This window comes from Panulirus ornatus, chromosome 1 (assembly GCF_036320965.1).
Source record: "Panulirus ornatus isolate Po-2019 chromosome 1, ASM3632096v1, whole genome shotgun sequence".
In the NCBI taxonomy this organism is placed as follows: domain Eukaryota; kingdom Metazoa; phylum Arthropoda; class Malacostraca; order Decapoda; family Palinuridae; genus Panulirus; species Panulirus ornatus.
Window position 1 is genome coordinate 3,797,006 of NC_092224.1, and position 23,809 is coordinate 3,820,814.

Consider the following 23,809-nt stretch of genomic DNA (forward strand, 5'->3'; position numbering starts at 1 on the left):
TGTATCATACCATGCATCAAGAGAGTATGTGTCAAAAAATGCATCAGAAAAACAGGTATCGCAACATGCGTCACGGAATCATATTTCACCGCATGCTTCAGGAGAGCATGTGTCAGAGCATACGTCAGGAGAGCATGTTTTTCACCACGCGTTAATAGAGCATTTGCCAAAATATATATCAGGAAAACATGTGTCACAGCGTTAAGAGATCATGTGTCACAACTTGCGTCAGGAGAGAATCTGTCAAAACATGTTAGGACAGCATTATCACAGTGTGCGTCACGAGAGCATATGTTACTACATACGTTAGGAGAGTATCTGATATATCATGCGTAAAGAGAGCATGTGTCAAAATTTGCGTCAGGAGACTATATGTCGCAGCATGTAAATGTCAATGATTGAATCAGGGGATCATGTCTCAGAACACAAGACGAAAGAGCACGAGCCACAGCATGCCTCGAAAGAGCATGTGTCACAACTGGCGTCAGGTAAGTATGTGTCACAACTTGCCAGGAGAGCATAGTTCACAATATGTATCAAATGAGCATGTGTCACAGAGTGTGTCAAAAAATGTGACAAAAGAAGCATCAGGAGAAAATATGTCACAGCATGCCTTTTCAAGGTAGCATTTCTAAAACCAAGCTTCAGGGGAGCATGTGTTAGAGCATTCCTCAGGAAAGTATGTGTCACTCCCTGCGTCGGGGAGCAGGTATCAAAATATGCGTCAGAAGAACATGTGTCCCACATGCGTCTGGAGAGCATCTGTCATGAAATATGTCAAGAGAATGTGTTACAACATGCGTCGGGAGAGCATGTGTCACAGCATATCGGTAGGATAGCATGTGTCACAATATACGTTAGGAGAGTATCTATTACAACATGCATTTTTTTTTTTTTTTTTTTTATACTTTGTCGCTGTCTCCCGCGTTTGCGAGGTAGCGCAAGGAAACAGACGAAAGAAATGGCCCAACCCCCCCCCCATACACATGTATATACATACGTCTACACACGCAAATATACATACCTACACAGCTTTCCATGGTTTACCCCAGACGCTTCACATGCCTTGATTCAATCCACTGACAGCACGTCAACCCCGGTATACCACATCGCTCCAATTCACTCTATTCCTTGCCCTCCTTTCACCCTCCTGCATGTTCAGGCCCCGATCACACAAAATCTTTTTCACTCCATCTTTCCACCTCCAATTTGGTCTCCCTCTTCTCCTCGTTCCCTCCACCTCCGACACATATATCCTCTTGGTCAATCTTTCCTCACTCATTCTCTCCATGTGCCCAAACCACTTCAAAACACCCTCTTCTGCTCTCTCAACCACGCTCTTTTTATTTCCACACATCTCTCTTACCCTTACGTTACTCACTCGATCAATCCACCTCACACCACACATTGTCCTCAAACATCTCATTTCCAGCACATCCATCCTCCTGCACACAACTCTATCCATAGCCCACGCCTCGCAACCATACAACATTGTTGGAACCACTATTCCTTCAAACATACCCATTTTTGCTTTCCGAGATAATGTTCTCGACTTCCACACATTCTTCAAGGCCCCCAGAATTTTCGCCCCCTCCCCCACCCTATGATCCACTTCCGCTTCCATGGTTCCATCCGCTGCCAGATCCACTCCCAGATATCTAAAACACTTCACTTCCTCCAGTTTTTCTCCATTCAAACTCACCTCCCAATTGACTTGACCCTCAACCCTACTGTACCTAATAACCTTGCTCTTATTCACATTTACTCTTAACTTTCTTCTTCCACACACTTTACCAAACTCAGTCACCAGCTTCTGCAGTTTCTCACATGAATCAGCCACCAGCGCTGTATCATCAGCGAACAACAACTGACTCACTTCCCAAGCTCTCTCATCCCCAACAGACTTCATACTTGCCCCTCTTTCCAAAACTCTTGCATTTACCTCCCTAACAACCCCATCCATAAACAAATTAAACAACCATGGAGACATCACACACCCCTGCCGCAAACCTACATTCACTGAGAACCAATCACTTTCCTCCCTTCCTACACGTACACATGCCTTACATCCTCGATAAAAACTTTTCACTGCTTCTAACAACTTTCCTCCCACACCATATATTCTTAATACCTTCCACAGAGCATCTCTATCAACTCTATCATATGCCTTCTCCAGATCCATAAATGCTACATACAAATCCATTTGCTTTTCTAAGTATTTCTCACATACATTCTTCAAAGCAAACACCTGATCCACACATCCTCTACCACTTCTGAAACCACACTGCTCTTCCCCAATCTGATGCTCTGTACATGCCTTCACCCTCTCAATCAATACCCTCCCATATAATTTACCAGGAATACTCAACAAACTTATACCTCTGTAATTTGAGCATTCACTCTTATCCCCTTTGTCTTTGTACAATGGCACTATGCACGCATTCCGCCAATCCTCAGGCACCTCACCATGAGTCATACATACATTAAATAACCTTACCAACCAGTCAACAATACAGTCACCCCCTTTTTTAATAAATTCCACTGCAATACCATCCAAACCTGCTGCCTTGCCGGCTTTCATCTTCCGCAAAGCTTTCACTACCTCTTCTCTGTTTACCAAATCATTTTCCCTAACCCTCTCACTTTGCACACCACCTCGACCAAAACACCCTATATCTGCCACTCTATCATCAAACACATTCAACAAACCTTCAAAATACTCACTCCATCTCCTTCTCACATCACCACTACTTGTTATCACCTCCCCATTTGCGCCCTTCACTGAAGTTCCCATTTGCTCCCTTGTCTTACGCACTTTATTTACCTCCTTCCAGAACATCTTTTTATTCTCCCTAAAATTTAATGATACTCTCTCACCCCAACTCTCATTTGCCCTTTTTTTCACCTGTTGCACCTTTCTCTTGACCTCCTGTCTCTTTCTTTTATACATCTCCCACTCAATTGCATTTTTTCCCTGCAAAAATCGTCCAAATGCCTCTCTCTTCTCTTTCACTAATACTCTTACTTCTTCATCCCACCACTCACTACCCTTTCTAATCAACCCACCTCCCACTCTTCTCATGCCACAAGCATCTTTTGCGCAATCCATCACTGATTCCCTAAATACATCCCATTCCTCCCCCACTCCCCTTGCTTCCATTGTTCTCACCTTTTTCCATTCTGTACTCAGTCTCTCCTGGTACTTCCTCACACAGGTCTCCTTCTCAAGCTCACTTACTCTCACCACCCTCTTCACCCCAACATTCACTCTTCTTTTCTGAAAACCCATACAGATCTTCACCTTAGCCTCCACAAGATAATGATCAGACATCCCTCCAGTTGCACCTCTCAGCACATTAACATCCAAAAGTCTCTCTTTCGCACGCCTGTTAATTAACACGTAATCCAATAACGCTATGTGTCAGGAAAGCATATGTCAGTGCATGGGTCAGACCATGTGTCAAAATATGCATCAGGATAAAATATGTCACATGTATATGTCACTTATGTATATCTCGCTTTTTAAACCAGGTATTCCCAATCATCAGTCCTTTTTCAGCACATAAATCTACAAGCTCTTCACCATTTCCATTTACAACACTGAACACCCCATGTATACCAATTATTCCCTCAACTGCCACATTACTCACCTTTGCATTCAAATCACCCATCACTATAACCCGGTCTCGTGCATCAAAACCACTAACACACTCATTCAGCTGCTCCCAAAACACTTGCCTCTCTTGATCTTTCTTCTCATGCCCAGGTGGATATTTACCAATAATCACCCACCTCTCTCCATCAACTTTCAGTTTTACCCATATTAATCGAGAATTTACTTTCTTACACTCTATCACATACTCCCACAACTCCTGTTTCAGGAGTATTGCTACTCCTTCCCTTGCTCTTGTCCTCTCACTAACCCCTGACTTTACTCCCCAGACATTCCCAAACCACTCTTCCCCTTTACCCTTGAGCTTCGTTTCACTCAGAGCCAAAACATCCAGGTTCCTTTCCTCAAACATACTACCTATCTCTCCTTTTTTCACATCTTGGTTACATCCACACACATTTAGGCACCCCACTCTGAGCCTTCGAGGAGGATGAGCACTCCCCGCGTGACTCCTTCTTCTGTTTCCCATTTTAGAAAGTTAATACAAGGAGGGGAGGATTTCTGGCCCCCCGCTCCCGTCCCCTCTAGTCGCTTTCTACGACACGCGAGGAATACGTGGGAAGTATTCTTTCACCCCTATCCCCAGGGATAATAACATGCATATAGAGAGTATATATCAAAATCTGCTTCAAGAGAGTATATGTCAGCGCATGCGTCAGGAGAGTAAGTATCACAGCTTGAGTCAATGGAGCATGTCTCACAAAGTACGTCAAGAAAGCATGAGCCGTATCATATGTCAAAAGAGCATGTGTGAAAGCAGGCGTCATGGAGTATGTGTCACATCATATGTCAAAAGAGCAGAGCTCACGATATGTGTCAGGAAAGCATATGTCAGTGCATGGGTCAGACCATGTGTCAAAATATGCATCAGGATAAAATATGTCACAGCAAGTGTCAGGAGAGTATTCGTAAAACCATGCGTCAGAAAAGTATGTATCAGAGCTTTGTTCATGCGTTACAACATGCGTCAGGAGAACATGTGTGAAAATATGTGTCAGAAGAACGTGTGTCACATGTTTCAGAAGAGCATGTGTCAAGGTATGCGTCAGGAGAGTGTCTGTCACAACAAGCTTTAGGAGAGCATATGTCACAGCATGCCTCAAGAGAGCATGTATCACACCATACATCATGAGTGTTTGAGTCATGGCTTACATCAGGAGGGCATGTGTCACAACTTGCATATGGAGAGCATCTGTCACAACATATGTCAGCAGAATAAGTGTTACAACATTCGTTGGGAGAGCATTTACCACAGCATGCGTCAGTAGCGTGTGTCACAACATACTTCAAGAGAGCATTTGCCAAACCTATATCAGGAAAACATGTCACAACATGCATCAAGAGAAGATGTGTTACAATATGCGTGAAGGGAGCATCTATCAAAACATGCGTCAGGAAAGAATCTGTCATAGTTTGCGTCAAGAGAGCTTGTGCCACAATATATGTCAGGAGAGTATGTAGTACAATATATGTCAGGGATGCTTGTGTCACAGCACGCAGCAGGAGAGCGTGTGTCAAGACTTGCATCTAAAGAGCATGTGTCACAGCACGCGTCAGGAGAGCTTGTGTCATGATATGCTTCAGGAAAGTGTGTCACAGCAAGGTTAAGGAGTGCATGTGTCTCAGCCTACGTCAAGAGAGTATGTGTTACAACATACGTCAGGAGAGCATGAACCACAGCATGCGTCATGAGAGTATGTATCATACCATGCATCAAGAGAGTATGTGTCAAAAAATGCATCAGAAAAACAGGTATCGCAACATGCGTCACGGAATCATATTTCACCGCATGCTTCAGGAGAGCATGTGTCAGAGCATACGTCAGGAGAGCATGTTTTTCACCACGCGTTAATAGAGCATTTGCCAAAATATATATCAGGAAAACATGTGTCACAGCGTTAAGAGATCATGTGTCACAACTTGCGTCAGGAGAGAATCTGTCAAAACATGTTAGGACAGCATTATCACAGTGTGCGTCACGAGAGCATATGTTACTACATACGTTAGGAGAGTATCTGATATATCATGCGTAAAGAGAGCATGTGTCAAAATTTGCGTCAGGAGACTATATGTCGCAGCATGTAAATGTCAATGATTGAATCAGGGGATCATGTCTCAGAACACAAGACGAAAGAGCACGAGCCACAGCATGCCTCGAAAGAGCATGTGTCACAACTGGCGTCAGGTAAGTATGTGTCACAACTTGCCAGGAGAGCATAGTTCACAATATGTATCAAATGAGCATGTGTCACAGAGTGTGTCAAAAAATGTGACAAAAGAAGCATCAGGAGAAAATATGTCACAGCATGCCTTTTCAAGGTAGCATTTCTAAAACCAAGCTTCAGGGGAGCATGTGTTAGAGCATTCCTCAGGAAAGTATGTGTCACTCCATGCGTCGGGAGAGCAGGTATCAAAATATGCGTCAGAAGAACATGTGTCCCAGCATGCGTCTGGAGAGCATCTGTCATGAAATATGTCAGGAGAATGTGTTACAAATTTCATCGGGAAAGCTTGAGTCACAACATATTGTCAGGAGAGGATGTGTTGGAACATACGTTATGAGAGTATCTATTACGACATGCATATAGACAATATATGTCAAAATTTGCGTCAAGATTGTATATGTCGGGGCATGCATCAGGAAAGTAAGTATCCCATCTTGAGTCTGAGATCATGTCTCACAACATACGTCAAGAGAGCATGAGCCAAAGCATATGTCAAAAGAGCAAGTATGAAAACAGGCGTGATGGAGTATGTCACATTATGTGTCAGAAGAGGAGAGTTCACAACATATGTTGGGAGAGACTATGTCAAAGCATGGGACAGAAAATTTGTCAAAACATGCATCAAGATGAAATATGTCACAACAAGGGTCAGGAGAGCATTTGTAAAACCATGCATCAGGAGAGCATGTTCTAGAGCAGTGTTCATGAGAGTATGCGTTACAACATGTGTCAGGAGAACATGCGTGAAAATATGCGTCAGAAGAGCATGTGTCACGGTATACGACAGGAGAGCATTTGACACAGTAAGCTTTAGGAGAGCATATATCACAGCATGCCTCAAGAGAGCATATGTTACAACATGCGTCATGAGAGTTTGAGTCGCAATATACGTCAAGAAGGCCTGTCACAACGTATGTCAGCAGAATATGTGTTACAACGTTCGTCAGGAGAGCAGTTACCATAGCATGTGTCAGTAGAGCAAGTGTCACAACATACATCAAGAGAGCATTTGTCACAACGTATGTCAGGAAGACATATCACAACATTTGCCAGAACGTGTTACAACATGCGTAAAGGGAGTATCTATCAAAACATGCGTCAGGAGAAAATCTGTCATAGTATGCGTCAGGAGAGCTTGTGCCACAACATATGTAAGAAGAGGTTGTGCTACAACATATGACAGGAGAGCATGCGTTGCAATATGCGTCAGGGAAGCTTGTGTCACAGCATGCAGCAGGAGAGCATGTGTCAAAACATGCACACGGAGAACATGTATCAAAGTATGCTTCAAAGGGTATGTGTCACAGCATGCGTTAGGAGAGCATGTGTTACGGCATTCGTCAGGCGAACATGTGTCATAGTATTCTTAAGGATAGCATGTGTCACGGCATGCTTGAAGAGAGCATGTGAACACATGTGTCAAGAGAGTAACTGCTACAGCATGCATTAGAAGGGTGTGTATCACATCATGCGTCAGGAGCGCATGTAGTGCAGCATGCGTCAGGAGAGTAAGTGTCACAGCAAGAGTCAGGGGAACATGTCTCACAACATGCGTCAAGAGAGCATAAGCCATAGTATGCTTCAGGAGAGCTTGTGTCACAACATACGTCAGAGGGGAATGTGATACATGTGTCATGAGAGCATGGTTCACAATATGCGTCAGGGGAGCAAGTGTTGCTGCACGCATCTGGAAAAAGTTTGTCAAAACATACATCCGTAGAGAGTGTGTCATAGTTTATTTCAAGAGAGTATTAACAGCATGCGTCAGGAGGGTATGTGTCAAAACCTGCATCAGAAGAGCATCACGCGTCAGGAGAGCAGAGGTCATCGTATGCTTCAAGAGAGTGTGTCGCAGCAAGGCTAAGGAGTGCATGTGTCTCAGCATGCGTCAATTGAGTATGTGTCACAATATGCGTCAGAAGAGCATGTGTCACAGTATGCGTCAGGAAAGCATGCTTCACGGCATGGGTTAGGAGAGTATTTTTCACAGCATACGTCAGGACAGCATGTGTCACTGCATTCGTTAATAGCGCATTTACTACAACATATATCAAGAAAACATATCACAACATGCTTTATGAGAACTTGTGGCACAGCATGAGTCAAAAGAGCATCTGTTAAAACGTGCATCTGGAGAGATTTTGCCATAGCTTGCATTAGGATAGCTTGTGCCATAACCTGCGGTAGGAGAGATGTGTCACAACCTGCGTCAGGAAAGAATCTGTCAAAACATATGTCAGAAGAGCATGTGTCACGGTATGCGTCACTAAAGCATATATCACAACATACGTCAGAAGAGCAACTGATGCATCATGCGTAAAGAGAGTATGTGTCAAAATTTGCGTTAGGAGAGTATATGTCACAGCATATGTAATGAAAGTAAATGTCAGATTGAGTTAGGGGATCATATCTTAGAACATGTCAAGAGAGCACGAGCCAGAGCATGCCTCAAAAGAGCACGTGTCACAATTGACGTCAGATGAGTATGTGTCACATCTTGTTAGGAGAGCATAATTCACAATGTATGTCAGGAGACCATGTGTCAGAAAGTGAGCCAGAACATGTGACGAAAGAAGCATTAGGAGAAAATGTCACATGTTTCATGGTAGCAATCATAAAAGCATGCATCAGGAGAGCATGTGTTAGAGTATTCCTCACGAAAGTATGTCACTCCATGCGTCGGGAGAGCAGGTATCGAATATGCGTCAGAAAAACATGTCACAGCATGCATCTGTAGAGCATCTGTAACGACATATCTCAGGAGAATATGTTTTATAATTCGTCGGGAAAGCATGTGTCACAACATACCGAGAGCTTGCGTCACAATATACGTTAAGAGAGTATGTATTTCAACATGCATATAGAGAGTATGTCAAAATTTTCGTCAAGAGAGCATATGTCAGAGCATGCGTCAGGAGAGTATCACAGCTTGAGTCAGGGGAGCATGTCTCACAATATACGTTAAGAAAGCATGAGCCATATCGTATGTCAGAAGAGCATGTGTCAAAACAGGCGTCATGGAGTATGTGTCACATCATGTGTCAAAAGAGCAGAGTTCACAACATTTGCCAGGAGAGCATATACCAAAGCATGGCTCAGACCATGTGTCAAAACAGGAATCAGGATAAAAATGTTACAACAAGCGTCAGAAGAGCTATCATAAAACTATGTGTCAGAAGAGTATGTGTCAGAGCATTGTTCATGAGAGTATGCGTTACAACACGTCTAAGGAAAACGTGTCAACATATGAGTCAGAAGAGTGTGTGTCACAGCATGCGTCAGAAGAGCACATGTCACGGTATGTGTCAGGAGAGCATATGCTACAGCGAGCTTTAGGAGAGCATATGTCACATCATGCTTCAAGAGAGCAAGTGTCACAACATGCGTCATAAAAGTTTGAGTTTTAGGGTATGTTTCACAACTTACGTATGCAGAGCATCTGTCACAACATATGTCATCAAAATATGTTTCAACAAGCGTCAGGAGAGCATTTACCACAGCATGCATCATTAGAGCATGTGTCAAAACATACATCAAGAGAGCATTTGTCGAAACATATGTCAGGAAAACGTGGCAAAACATGCGTCAGTATAACATGGGTCGCAACCTGCGTGAAGAGAGGATCTATCAAAATATGAGTCAGGAGAGAATCTGTCATAGTTTACTATAGGAGAGCTTGAGCCACAACATGTCAGGATAGCATGTGTTACAATATGCGTCAGGGAGTCTGTGTCACAGCATGCTTACAGAGAGCATGTATCAAAAATGCTTCAAAATTGCATGCGTCAAAATATGCGTTGGGAGAGCATGTGTCACGGCATTTGTCAGAACATGTGCTATAGCATTCGTCGGGATAGCATGTGTCATGTCATGCCTAAAGAGAGCATGTGTCGCAAATACGTCAGAGCATTGTGTCAGGATAGTAACTGCTACAGCATGCATAAAGAGGGTGTGTGTCACAGCGTGCGTCAGGAGAGTAAATGTCACAGCGGGAGTCAGGAGAACATGCCTTACAAAAGGCGTCGAGATCATAAGCCACATAAGCTTCCGGAGAGCATGTCACAACATGCATCAAAGGAGAATTTGACGCAAAATGTGTCAGGAGAGCACGGCTCACAACATGTGTCAGAAGAGAAATTGTTATAGCATTCATCTGGAGAACGTTTGTGAAAACATGCGTCAGTAGAGAATGTGTCACAGCATTCTTCAAGAGAGTATGTCAGGAAAGCATGTGTGAAAATATGCATCAGAGGAGCATGTTTCACAGCACGCGTCAGGAGAGCAAGTGTCATGGCATACTTCTGGAGAGTGTGTCACAGTAAGGTTAAGGACTGCATGTGCCTCAGCAAACGTCAAGAGAGCATGTGTCACAACATGCGTCAGGAGAGTATGTATCATGTCATGCATCAAGAGAGTATGTGTCAAAACATGCGTCAGAAGAGCACGCGTCACAACATGCGTCAGAATAGCACGCGCCACAACATGCGTCAAGGGAGCATATGTCAGAGCATGCATCGGGAGAGCATGTATCACAGTACTAGTCAGAAAAGAACGTTTAACAGCATGCGTCTGGATAACATGTGTCACAGCATGCGTCAGGAGAGCATGTGTCATAGCATGCGTTAATAAAGAATTTGCCGTAACATATGTCAGGAAAACATGTGTCGCAATATGCTTCAGGAGAACTTGTCATAACATGCGTCTGGAGAGATTCTGTCATAGCTTGCGTTAGGATAGCTTGTGCCACATGCGCTAGGAGAGCATTGTCACATTCGTAAAGGGAGTATCAAAATTTGCGTCAGGTGACTACATGTCACATATCACAGCTTAGTCAGGGGATCTTCTCTCGAAACGTAAGTCAAGAGAGCACTAGCCACAGCATGCCTCAAAAGAGCATGGGTCACAAATGGCGTCTGAGGAGTATGTGTCACAACGTGCCGGGAGAGAATAGTTCACAATATGTGTCAGAAGAGCATGTGTCATGGCGGGCGTCAGAACATGTGACAAAAGAAGCACCAGAAAATACGTCACAGCATGCTTAAAGGTAGCATTTATAAATCCATGCGTCAGGAGAGCATGTGTTAAAGTATTCCTCAGGAAAGTATGTGTAACGTCATGTATCTGGAGAGCCAGTATCAAAATATGCGTCTGCAAAACATGTGTCTTCGCATGTGTTTAAGAGCATCTGTCACGAAAGTATGTGTCAAACCATGCTTAGTAAAATGCTTAGTAAAGTATGTGTCAAAATGTGCGTCAGAAGAGCAAGAGCTCTAACATACGTCAGGAGAGAATATGTCATATCATATGTCAGGGAGGATACGTTGCAACTTGCGTCGCTAGAAACCATTTGTCAGGAGAGCATGCGTCACAACATTCGTTAAGAAACCATTTGTGACACCATTTTTCAAGGAAACATATGCCACAACATGCGTCAGGAAATCAAGTGTCACAACATCCGTCACATGAGCATTTGTGAAAACAAGCGTTAGGAGAGAATCTCATAGCTTGCGTCAGGAGAGCATGTGCCACATCATGCAATAGAAGAGCATGTATCACAGCCTGCTTCAGGAATAAATCTGTCAAAACATACTTCAAAAGAGCATATGTCACAGCATGCCTCAGGAGGACGGGCATCATATCATGAGTCAGGAGAGCATATGCCAGAGCATGAGTCAGAAGAGCACGTGTCACACTGTACGTCAGAGGAACATGTGTCTTCGTATGGGTCAGGAGACTGTGTCAGAACAAGCGTTAGTAAAGCATATGTCAAAACGTGCGTCAGAAGAGCAGGTGTTGTAACATAAATCAGGAGAGCCTTTGTTACAATTTGGTTCAGAAGAGAACGTGTCAAACCATTTGTCAGGGAAGCATGAGCCACAGCAGGCGTTAACGTACGTTAAAAGAGCATGTGTCACAACATACATCAGGAAAGCATGACTAAATTGGCATCAAGACAGTATGTGTTAAAACATGCTTTAGTAGTGCACGTGTCAAAGCGTTCGTTAGAAGAGCAAGTGTTCAAATATGTGTTTGGAGAGCATGTGTCAAAAATTGCGTTAAGAGAGCATGTGTCAAACCAGACATCAGGAGGGCATGCATCACAACATGTGTTAAGAGTATAATTGTTACATCATATTTCATTAGTACATGTAGCAGAACATGATTTAGGAAAGCATGTGTTACAACAAGCATAGCGAGAGCATCTGTTACAATATTTATCAGGAGAAAATCCCTCACAGCAAACGTCAGGACAGCATGTGTCAGAGTCTTTCAGGAGAGCAAATGTCACGGTAGGCGTCAACGAAGCGTGTTTCACAACATGATTTAGGAGAGCATGTGTTAAACCATGCGTCAGGAGAGCATCCGTCACAACATGTGTTAAGGGAACATTTGTCATATCATATGTCATTAGAACATGTATCAGAACATGTTAAAGGAGAGCATGCTTCACAACATGCAAAGGAGAGTATCTGTTACAAAATTCGTCAGAAAGGAATCTGTCACAGGAAACGTCAGGAGAGCATATGTCACGAGAAATGTCGTGGGAGAATGTGTCAAAGATTGCATCTGGAGATAATCTACCAAAACATACATCTGTAAAGCATGCTTTACAACATGCATCACGAGAGCATGTGTTACAGCATGCGCTAGAATTTGTCACAGTATTCTTCAGGATGGCACACGTCACGGTATACGTCAGGAGAGCGTGTTTCGCAGCATAATTCAGGAGAGTATGTGTCATTGCATGCGCCATGGCAGCATATGTCACATCGTGCGTCATGAGAGCATGAGTCAATGCATGCATCAGGAGAGAATGTGTCACAATATACTTCAGAAGTGTATATGTCACAGCATGCCTCAGGGGGGCATACACAATGACTCAGGAGATCAAGTGTCATAGCAGGCGTCGGGAAAGCGTGTCACACTATGTGTCAGAATATTCGTTAGTAGAGCATATGTCAAAACGTGCGTCAGAAGAGCAGGCGTCGTAACATAAATCAGGAGAGCATATGTCAATTTGGTTGAGGAGGGCTTGTGTCACAGCATGAGTTAAGGGGGCATTTCTTACGGCATATATCAGGAGAACATGTATCGGGACATGCTTCAGGAGTGCATGTGCCACAACATGCGTCAAGAAAGCATGGGTCAAACCATGATTTAGGAGAGCATATGCCAAAACATGACTTAAATGAAAATTTGTCACAACATATGTAAAGAGAACATGTACCAGAACATGCTTCAGGAGAGCATGTGTCGAAACATGTTTCAACAGAGCATGTGTCACAACATGAATCAGAAAAGAATCTATCAAAACATTAAACAAGAATGCCTGTCGAGCAAGTGTCACGGCATGCGACAGGAGAGCATGTGTCACAGTACGATTAGGGAGAGCATGTGTCGCTGCATGCGTCAAGAATAGCATTTGTCATGATATGCTTTATGAGAGCATAATTCGAGCACTCGTCAGGAGAGCACGTGTCACAGTACGATTAGGGAGAGCATGTGTCGCACCATGCGTCAAGATAGTATTTGTCACGATATGCTTCTTGAGAGCATAATTCGAGCACTCGTCAGGAGAGCATGTAGCACAACATGAGTCATAGAGCATCTGTCCTTGCATACATCAGGAGAGCACGTGTGAAAAAGTGCGTCAAAATAACATTTTTCACAGCATGCGTCAGGGGAGCATGTCACATCATGCGTCAGGAGAGCATTCGTCACACTATGAGTCAGGAAAACATGTGTCATAGCATGCGTCAGTAGACCATGTGTCAGAACATACGCTAGTAGAGCATGTGTCAAAACTTGTGCCAGAAGAGCATGTGTCAAATCGTGCGCTTGAAGAGCATGTTTCTTAGCTTATGTCACAAGTGCATATGTCAACATGCGTTAGGAGAGCAAGTAAGACAACATTTATAATGAGATCATGAGTCACAGCTTGCATAAGGTGGGCAAGTAACAAAACATGCGTCAGGAGAATATATATATATATACATATATATATATATATATATATATATATATATATATATATATATATATATATATATATATATATATATATATATATATATATATATATTTTTTTTTTTTTTTTCATACTATTCGCTATTTCCCGCGATAGCGAGGTAGCGTTAAGAACAGAGGACTGGGCCTTTGAGGGAATATCCTCACCTGGACCTCTTCTCTGTTCCTTCTTTTGGAAAAAAAAAAAAAACGAGAGGGGAGGATTTCCAGCCCCCCGCTCCCTTCCCTTTTAGTCGCCTTCTACGACACGCAGGGAATACGTGGGAAGTATTCTTTCTCCCCTATCCCCAGGGAAAATATATATATATATATATATATATATATATATATATATATATATATATATATATATATATATATATATATATATATATATATATATATATATATTCTTTCTTTCAAACTATTCGCCATTTCCCGCGTTAGCAAGGTAGCGTTAAGAACAGAGGACTGGGCCTCTGAGGGAATATCCTCACCTGGCCCCCTTCTCTGTTCCTTCTTTTGGAAAATTAAAAAAAAAAAAAACAAGAGGGAAGGATTTCCAGCCCCCCGCTCCCTCCCCTTTTAGTCGCCTTCTACGACACGCAGGGAATACGTGGAAAGTATTCTTTCTCCCCTATCCCCAGGGATAGTATATATATTATATTTTTTGCTTTGTCGCTGTCTCCCGCGTTTGTGCGGTAGCGCAAGGAAACAGACGAAAGAAATGGCCCAACCCACCCCCATACACATGTATATACATACACGTCCCCACACGCAAATATACATACCCATACATCTCAATGTACACATATATATACACACATAGACATATACATATATACACATGCACACAATTCACACTGTCTGCCTTTATTCATTCCCATCGCCACCTCGCCACACATGGAATAACATCCCCCTCCCCCTCATGTGTGCGAGGTAACGCTAGGAAAAGACAACAAAGGCCACATTCGTTCCCACTCAGTCTCTAGCTGTCATGCAATAATGCCCGAAACCACAGCTCCCTTTCCACATCCAGGCCCCACACAACTTTCCATGGTTTACCCCAGACGCTTCACATGCCCTGATTCAATTCATTGACAGCACGTCGACCCCGGTATACCATATCGATCCAATTCACTCTATTCCTTGCCCGCCTTTCACCCTCCTGCATGTTCAGGCCCCGATCACTCAAAATCTTTTTCACTCCATCTTTCCACCTCCAATTTGGCCTCCCACTTCTCCTCGTTCCCTCCACCTCCGACACATATATCCTCTTTGTCAACCTTTCCTCACTCATTCTCTCCATGTGCCCAAACCACTTCAAAGCACCCTCTTCTGTTCTCTCAACCACGCTCTTCTTATTTCCACACACCTCTCTTACCCTTACATTACTTACTCGATCAAACCACCTCACACCACATATTGTCCTCAAACATTTCATTTCCAGCACATCCACCCTCCTGCGCACTACTCTATCCATAGCCCACGCCTCGCAACCATACAACATTGTTGGAATCACTGTTCCTTCAAACATACCCATTCTTGCTTTCCGAGATAATGTTCTCGACTTCCACACATTCTTCAACGCTCCCAGGATTTTCGCCCCCTCCCCCACCCTATGATTCACTTCCGTTTCCATGGTTCCATCCGCTGCCAGATCCATTCCCAGATATCTAAAACACTTTACTTCCTCCAGTTTTTCTCCATTCAAACTTACCTCCCAATTGACTTGACCCTCAACCCTACTGTACCTAATAACCTTGCTCTTATTCACATTTACTCTTAACTTTCCTCTTTCACACACTTTACCAAACTCAGTCACCAGCTTCTGCAGTTTCTCACATGAATCAGCCACCAGCGCTGTATCATCAGCGAACAACAACTGACTCACTTCATAAGCTCTCTCATCCACAACAGACTGCATACTTGCCCCTCTTTCCAAAACTCTTGCATTCATCTCCCTAACAACCCCATCCATAAACAAATTAAACAACCATAGAGACATCACACACCCCTGCCGCATACCTACATTCACTGAGAAGCAATCACTTTCCTCTCTTCCGACACGTATACATGCCTTACATCCTCGATAAAAACTTTTCACTGCTTCTAACAACTTGCCTCATACACCATATATTCTTAGTACCTTCCACAGAGCATCTCTATCAACTCTATCATATACCTTCCCCAAATCCAGAAATGCTACATACAAATCCATTTGCTTTTCTAAGTATTTCTCACATACATTCTTCAAAGCAAACACCTTATCCACACATCCTCTACCACTTCTGAAACCACACTGCTCTTCCCCAATCTGATGCTCTGTACATGCCTTCATCCTCTCAATCAATACCTTCCCATATAATTTACCAGGAATACTCAACAAACTTATACCTCTGTAATTTGAGCACTCACTCTTATCCCCTTTGCCTTTATACAATGGCACTATGCACGCATTCCGCCAATCCTCAGGAACCTCACCATGAATCATATATACATTAAATAACCTTACCAACCAGTCAACAATACAGTCACCCCCTTTTTTAATAAATTCCACTGCAATACCATCCAAACCTACTACCTTGCGGGCTTTCATCTTCTGCAAAGCTTTTACTACCTCTTCTCTGTTTACCAAATCATTTTCCCTAACCCTCTCACTTTGCACACCACCTCGACCAAAACACCCTATATCTGCCACTCTATCATCAAACACATTCAACAAACCTTCAAAATACCCACTCCATCTCCTTCTCACATCACCACTACTTGTTATCACCTCCCCATTAGACCCCTTCATTGAAGTTCCCATTTGCTCCCTTGTCTTACGCACTTTATATACCTCCTTACAGAACATCTTTTTATTCTCCCTAAAATTTAATGATACTCTCTCACCCCACCTCTCATTTACAACTCTCATTGTATATATATATATATATATATATATATATATATATATATATATATATATATATATACAATGAGAGTTGTAAATGAGAGGTGGGGTGAGAGAGTATCATTAAATTTTAGGGAGAATAAAAAGATGTTCTGTAAGGAGGTATATAAAGTGCGTAAGACAAGGGAGCAAATATATATATATATATATATATATATATATATATATATATATATATATATATATACATATATATATATATATATATATATATATATATATTGGAAAGGATCACAATTTTGCGCGTGATCAAGATATTCCTATGAGTCCACGGGGAAAATGAAACACGAAAAGTTCCCAAGTGCACTTTCGTGTAATAATCACATCATCAGGGGAGACACAAGAGAGAAATATAATAGTCAGTTGATGTAAATCGAAGAGACGAGGCTAGGACGCCATTAGGTAAACATGTCATGCGTCAAGAGAGCATTTTTCACAATATGCGTCATGGGAGCATGAGTCTCAGCATTCGTCAGGAGGGCCTGTAACACATGCTTCATAGAGTATATGTCATTGCATGCTTCAGGAGAGCTTGTGTGAAAATTTGCATCAAACTAGCATGTTTCACAGTATGCGTAAGGAGGGCATGCGTCAAAATGTGGGTCAAAGGAGCGTGTCACAAACTGCGTCTAAGGAGCATACGTCACAACACGCGTCGGGAAAACGTGTCTCAAAACATATATCAGAACATGCGTCAAGAGCGAGTGTGACAAGATACCTCATGTGAGCATGTGTTACAACATGTGTCAGGAGAGCTTGTGTCAGTGCATGCGTTATGAGAGCATGTGTTACAGTCCTCGTCAGGGGAACACGTGCCACAGCATTCTTTAGGAGACCAAGTCTCACGGTATGTGTCAGACACATGTCTCACAACATGATTCAGGGACGCATGTTTCACGCCATCCGTCAAAAGGACATGTGTCACAACATGCGTCATGAAATCATGAATCACAAATGTCATCGGGAGAACATGTAAGAAAACATGTATTAGGAAAGCATATGTCATAGCATGCGTCTGGAGGGCATGCATCACATCATGCATCCGGAGAGTATTAGTCAGAACATGCATCAGTAGCGCATGTTTCACACTAAGCTTTATGGGAACATGTGTCATAGCATACGCCATGACAGTATGTGTCAGCACATGCATAAGTAGAGCATGAGTAAAAACTTGCGTCAAAAGAGTAGGTGTAACACAAGTCAGGAGAGCATGTGCCACAACATGCGTCAGAAGAGCATCTCTCACAAAATGCGTCAAGACAGAATTTGTCACAGCAAGCGTCAGGAAAGCATGTGTCACGACATGATTCAGGAGGTCATGTCACATCATACATCAGGAGAGAATCTGTCAAAACACACTTCAGGAAAGCATGTGTTACAACTTGCGTCACGGGAGCATGTGTCACACCATGCATCAGTGGAGCATGTCACAGCATTAATCAGGAGAGTAAGTGTCATGGTATGCGTCAAAAGAGCATTTGTCACAACAAGATAGAATATGCGTCATTGCATACGTCAGGAGAGAATATTTGAAATCATGCGTCAACAGAGCACGTTTCAGATCATGCGTCTGGAGAGCAGGAGTCACCAAATATGTCAGGAGAATATCTATCATCGCATGCGTCAGGAGAGCATCTGTTACAACATGCCTCAGGAAAGCATGTTTCACAAAATGCGTCTGGGGGGCATGTGTCACATTTTCAAGAGAGGGTTAGTCAGGGCATGCGTCAGGGGAGCATGTGTTACAACATGCTTCAATCATCAGTCACAACCTCTGTCAGGAGAGCATTTGTCACAGCATACGCTAGAAGAGTATCTGCCACAACGTGAATTAGAAGAGCATGTATCACAGTGTGCGTCAGGAGAGAATCTGTCACAGCATATATCAGGAGAGCATGTGTTACATCATGAATCAGGGGAGCATTTGTCACAGCATGCGGCAGGGGAACATGTGTCATGGTATGCATCAGGAGACATATATTACAGCATGCTTCAGGAGAACATGTATCCCAGGATGAGTCTTTAGAACATGTATCACAGCATCTATCAGGGGAACATATCATAACATGCGTCAGGAGAGCAAGTGTCACAACATGCGTCAGGAGAGCATGTGTCACAATTTTTCTTTGGACAGTACCTGTCACAGAATGCATCAGAAGCATAGGTCACAGCATACGGTAGGAGTGCATGTGTCGCAACATACATCAAGAGAACATGTGTCCAACTATGCGTCAGGAGAGCATGCTTCACAACATGTGTCACAACAAGCGTCAGGAGATCATGAGTTACATATTCTTCAAGAGAGCGAGTGTCACGGTATGCGTCAGGAAAGTGTGTGTCACAGCAAGCGTCACGAGAGCATGTGTCAAAATATGCGCCAAAAGAGCATATGTCACCGCATGCCCAGGAGGGCATATATCACATCATGCGTCAGGAAACATGAGTCAGAGCATGCGTCAGGAGAGCATATGTCACACTATGCGTTAGGGGAATCTGTGTCATAGCATGCTTGAGGAGAGCAGGTGTCAGAACAAGCTATAATAGAGCAAATGAGTCAAATGGTGCGTCACAAGGAAAGGTGACGTAACATAAATCAGGTGTCGTAACATAAGTCAGGAGAGCATGTGTCACGACATGCATTTAGAAAGCATTTGTCACAGCCTGTATCAGGAAAACACGTATCGGAACATGTTTCAGGAGTGCGTATGTCAACATGCGTCAGTAGAGCATCTACCACAACAGTCGCAAGAAGAAAGTCTTTCACAGCAAGCGTCAGGAGAGCATGTATCACAACATTCTTCAGAATATGTGTCGGAAAACACCAGGAGAGCCTGTGTCAAAACATGAGTCAGAAGAGCGTGTGTCAGACATGCCATAGGAGAGCATGTGTCACAAAAGACGTCAGGAGAGTATGTGTCAAAACATGCATTAGGAGAGCATGTGTCACAGCATGCGTCAAGAAAGCATGTTTCACAGCAAGCGTCTAAAGAGCATGTCAAAACATGCGTCAGTAGAGTATATGTCACAGCATGTGTCGGGAGAGGTTGTGTCAAATCATACGTCAGATCATCAAACACAACATAGAACACTTGTTACAAAATGTGTTGGGAGAGCTTGTGTCAGCTTGCGTCAGGAGAGTATGCAGATAAACATGCTTCAGGAGAGCATATGTCAAAATGAACGTAAAGAGAACACTTATCGCAACATATGTCAGGAAATCATACATCACTACATGCGTTATGAGAGCATGTGTCTGGACATGCGTCAGAAAAGTATCTCTCACAGCAAGCGACAAGAGAAAGTTTGTCACAGGATGCATCAGGAGAGCATGTACAACAACATGCGTTACGAGGTCATGTGCCACAACATGCGTCAGAAGAGAATATCACAACATACGTCAGGAGGAAATCTGTCACAGCAAGCGTCAGTAAAGCATGTATGACGTTACATATGTCAAGAGAGCACATGTCACAACATGCATCAGGAGAGAATCTGTCAAAACATACCTCAGGAAAGCATGTATTACAATATGTGTCGGTAGAGCATGTTTCAAACCATGCGTCTGGAGAGCATGCGTCACAACATTCGTTAAGAGAGCATTTATCAAAATATCTATCAGTAGCACATGTGTCAATATACGTCAATAAAACATGTGTCAAAACATGCATCACAAGAGCCTCTGTCAAAACAATCGTCAGGAGAGAATCTCTTATAGCTTGTTTCAGGAGAACTTATGCTACAACATGAGCTACGAGACCAGGTGTCACAACATGCGTCAGTAGAGAATCTGTCATAACATATGTTGGGAGAGCATGTGTTACAACATGCGTCAGGGGAACATTTGTCATAGCATGCGGAATCAGAACGTGTCATAGCATGCACCAGGAGAGCATATGTCACAGCATATCTTAGAAAAACATGTGTCGCAGGATGTGTCATTAGAACATATATAACAACATTCGTCAAAGGAGAATGTGTCACAACATGCATCAGGGCAGCAAGTGTCACAACATGCGTCAGGAATCATGTGTCACAACATGTGTTTGGAAAGTATCTTTCACAAAATATGTTCAGGAAAGCATGTGTCAAAAGATGCTTAGGCGAAGCATATTTCACAACATACGTTGGAAGACCATGTGTCTCAATATGCTTCAGGTAGTATGTCTCAAAACAAGCGTTAGTGGGGCATGTGTTTGAATGTTGGTCAGAAAAGTAAGTGTTCTAGCATGCGTCAAGAGAGCATGCCGCAGGCGAACATGTGTCATGGCTTGCATCAGCAGAGCATATGTTACAGCATGCTTTAGGAAAACAAGTGTCACAGGAGGTGTCATTTAAACATGTGTAATAGCATCCGTCAGGGGAGCATGTGTCACAACTTGCTTCAGGAGAGCAAGTGTCACAACATGCATCAAGGAAGCATTTGTCACAATATGTATTTGGAAAGTAACTTTCACAAAATGTGTCAGGAGAGAATGTGTCAAAGCCTGCGTAAGGAAAGCATGTGTCACAACATACGTTAGGAGAGCATGTGTCTTAATCCTCAGGTAGTATTTGTGAAAACAAGCGTTAGAAGAGTATGTGTCAAAGCGTGCGTCAGATGAGTAAGTATTCTAACATGCATCAAGAGATCATGTGACACAACTTGCGTCAAACTATGCGTCTGGAGATCATGCGTTAAAATATGTATCAGAATATGCTCCAGAAGAGCATGTTTCAGAAACTGCGTAAGGAAAACATCCGTTACAATAATCGTCAGAAGAGGATTTGTTACAGCAATGGTCAGAAGAGCATGCGTCACGACAAATGTCGGGAGATGATATGTCAATAATTGTATCTGGAAACAATCTGTCAAAACATACGACAGGAAAGGATATGTTACAATATGCGTCATGGGAGTACTTGTCACAGCAAGCGTCAGGAGATCATGAGTCACAGTATTCTTAAGGAGAGCAACTGTCACAGTATGATTCAAGAGTGTGTGTCACAGCATGATTCAGGAGATTATTTGTCATATCCCACGTCAAGAGAGCATGTGTCACAACATGCGTCATGAGAGCATAAATCATAGCATGCGTCAGGATAGCATGTGTCACAATATGCGTCAGGAGAGCATATGTCGCATCATGCCTCAAGGGGGCATGCATCACATTATGCGTCAGGAGAGCACGTGTCTCACTATGCGTCAGGGAACATACGTCATAACCTGCGTTAGGAGAGTATGTCAGAACATGCGTTAGTAGAGCATGTGCCAAACCTTGCGTCAGAAGAGCAGGTGTTGTAACATAAATCAAGAGACAAATGTGTCACAGCATGCATCAGGAGAGCATGTGTCAAAAATGAGTCAGGAGAGCATGTGTCACAGCATGCGTTACAGCATATGTCGGGAGAACGCGTTTCGGAATATGCTTCAAAGTGCATGTGTCATAACATGCCTCAAAAGAGCATCTGTCACATTTGTCAGGAGAGAATCTGTCGCAGCAAGCGTCAGAAGAGAATGTGTTACGACATGTGCCAAGAGAGCCTGTGTCACAACATGCATCACGAGAGAATCTGTCAAAGCATATTTCAGGAAAGCATGTGTTACAACATGCGTCACAGGAGCATGGGTCACACCATGCGTCTAAAGAACATGCGTCACAGCATCATTCAGGAGAGAAAGTGTCACGGTATGCGTCAGGAGAGCATTTGTTACAGCACGATTCAGGAGAGCATATGACGCGTCAAAAGAGCTTTTCTCAAAACATGCTTCATGAGGAGAGCATATAACACAACATGCTTCATAGAGTATGTGTCATTGCACAGTCAGCAAAGCATGTTTGAAATCATGCGTCAAAAGAGCATGTTTCACCGCAACCGTCAGGAGAGCAGATGTCAAAACATGCGTCAGGAGGGCATGCGTCAAAATGTGTGTCACGGAATCATCTGTCACAAATTGTCACCAGGGTATCTGTCACAACATGTGTCAGGAGGACGTGTCAAAACACATATCAGGAGAGCATGTGTCAGATTACTCGTAAAGAGAAAATCTGTCAAAACATACCTCATGTGAGCATGTCACATCATGCATCACGAGAGCATGTGTCAGGTCCTGCGTCACGAAAACGTGTTGCAGTCTTCGTCGATGGGTGTCAGGGGAATATGTGTCACAGCATGATTCACGAGAGCATGTGTTGTTCCATGTGTCAAAAGGACATGTGTCAAAAGGTGCGTCATGAGATCGTGAGTTATTGCTTGCGTCAGGAGAGCATGTAAGATAACATGCGTCTGGAGAGTATATGTCATAACATGCGTCAGGAGAGCATCTGTCACAATATGCGTCTGAAGGACATGCCTGACATCATGCATCACGAGAGCTTTAATCATAAAATGCTTTAGGAGAGCATATGTGACGGTATGTGTCAGGGGAACATGTGGCTTATCATGCGTCAGGAGAGTATGTCAGAACATGTGTTAGTAGAGCATGAGTCAAAACGTATGTCAGAGAAGGTTTCGTATCATATGTCAGGAAAGCATGTGTCACAACATGCATTTAGAGAGCATATGATACAGCCTATATCAAGAGAACATATATCGGAACATCTTTCAGGAATGCACATGTCACAGTATGCGTCAGTAGAGCATCTGTCACAACGTTCGTAAGGAGAAATTCTGTCACGGCAAGCGTCAGGAGAGCATGTATCACGAAATGCATCAGGATGGCATGTGTCACAACATTCTTTAGCATATGTGTCACAACACACGTCAAAGCAGTCTGTGTCAAAACTTGCGTCAGAAGAGCATGTGTCAGAGTATACCTCAGGAAAGCATGTCACGGTATGCTTCACGAGAGCATGTGTCACAGCAAGCGTTAGGGGAGCATGTGTCAGAATATGCGTCATTAGAGCATATGTCACAGCATGTGTCAGGAGAGAATGTGCCAAAACATGCTCCAGATCATTTATCACAACA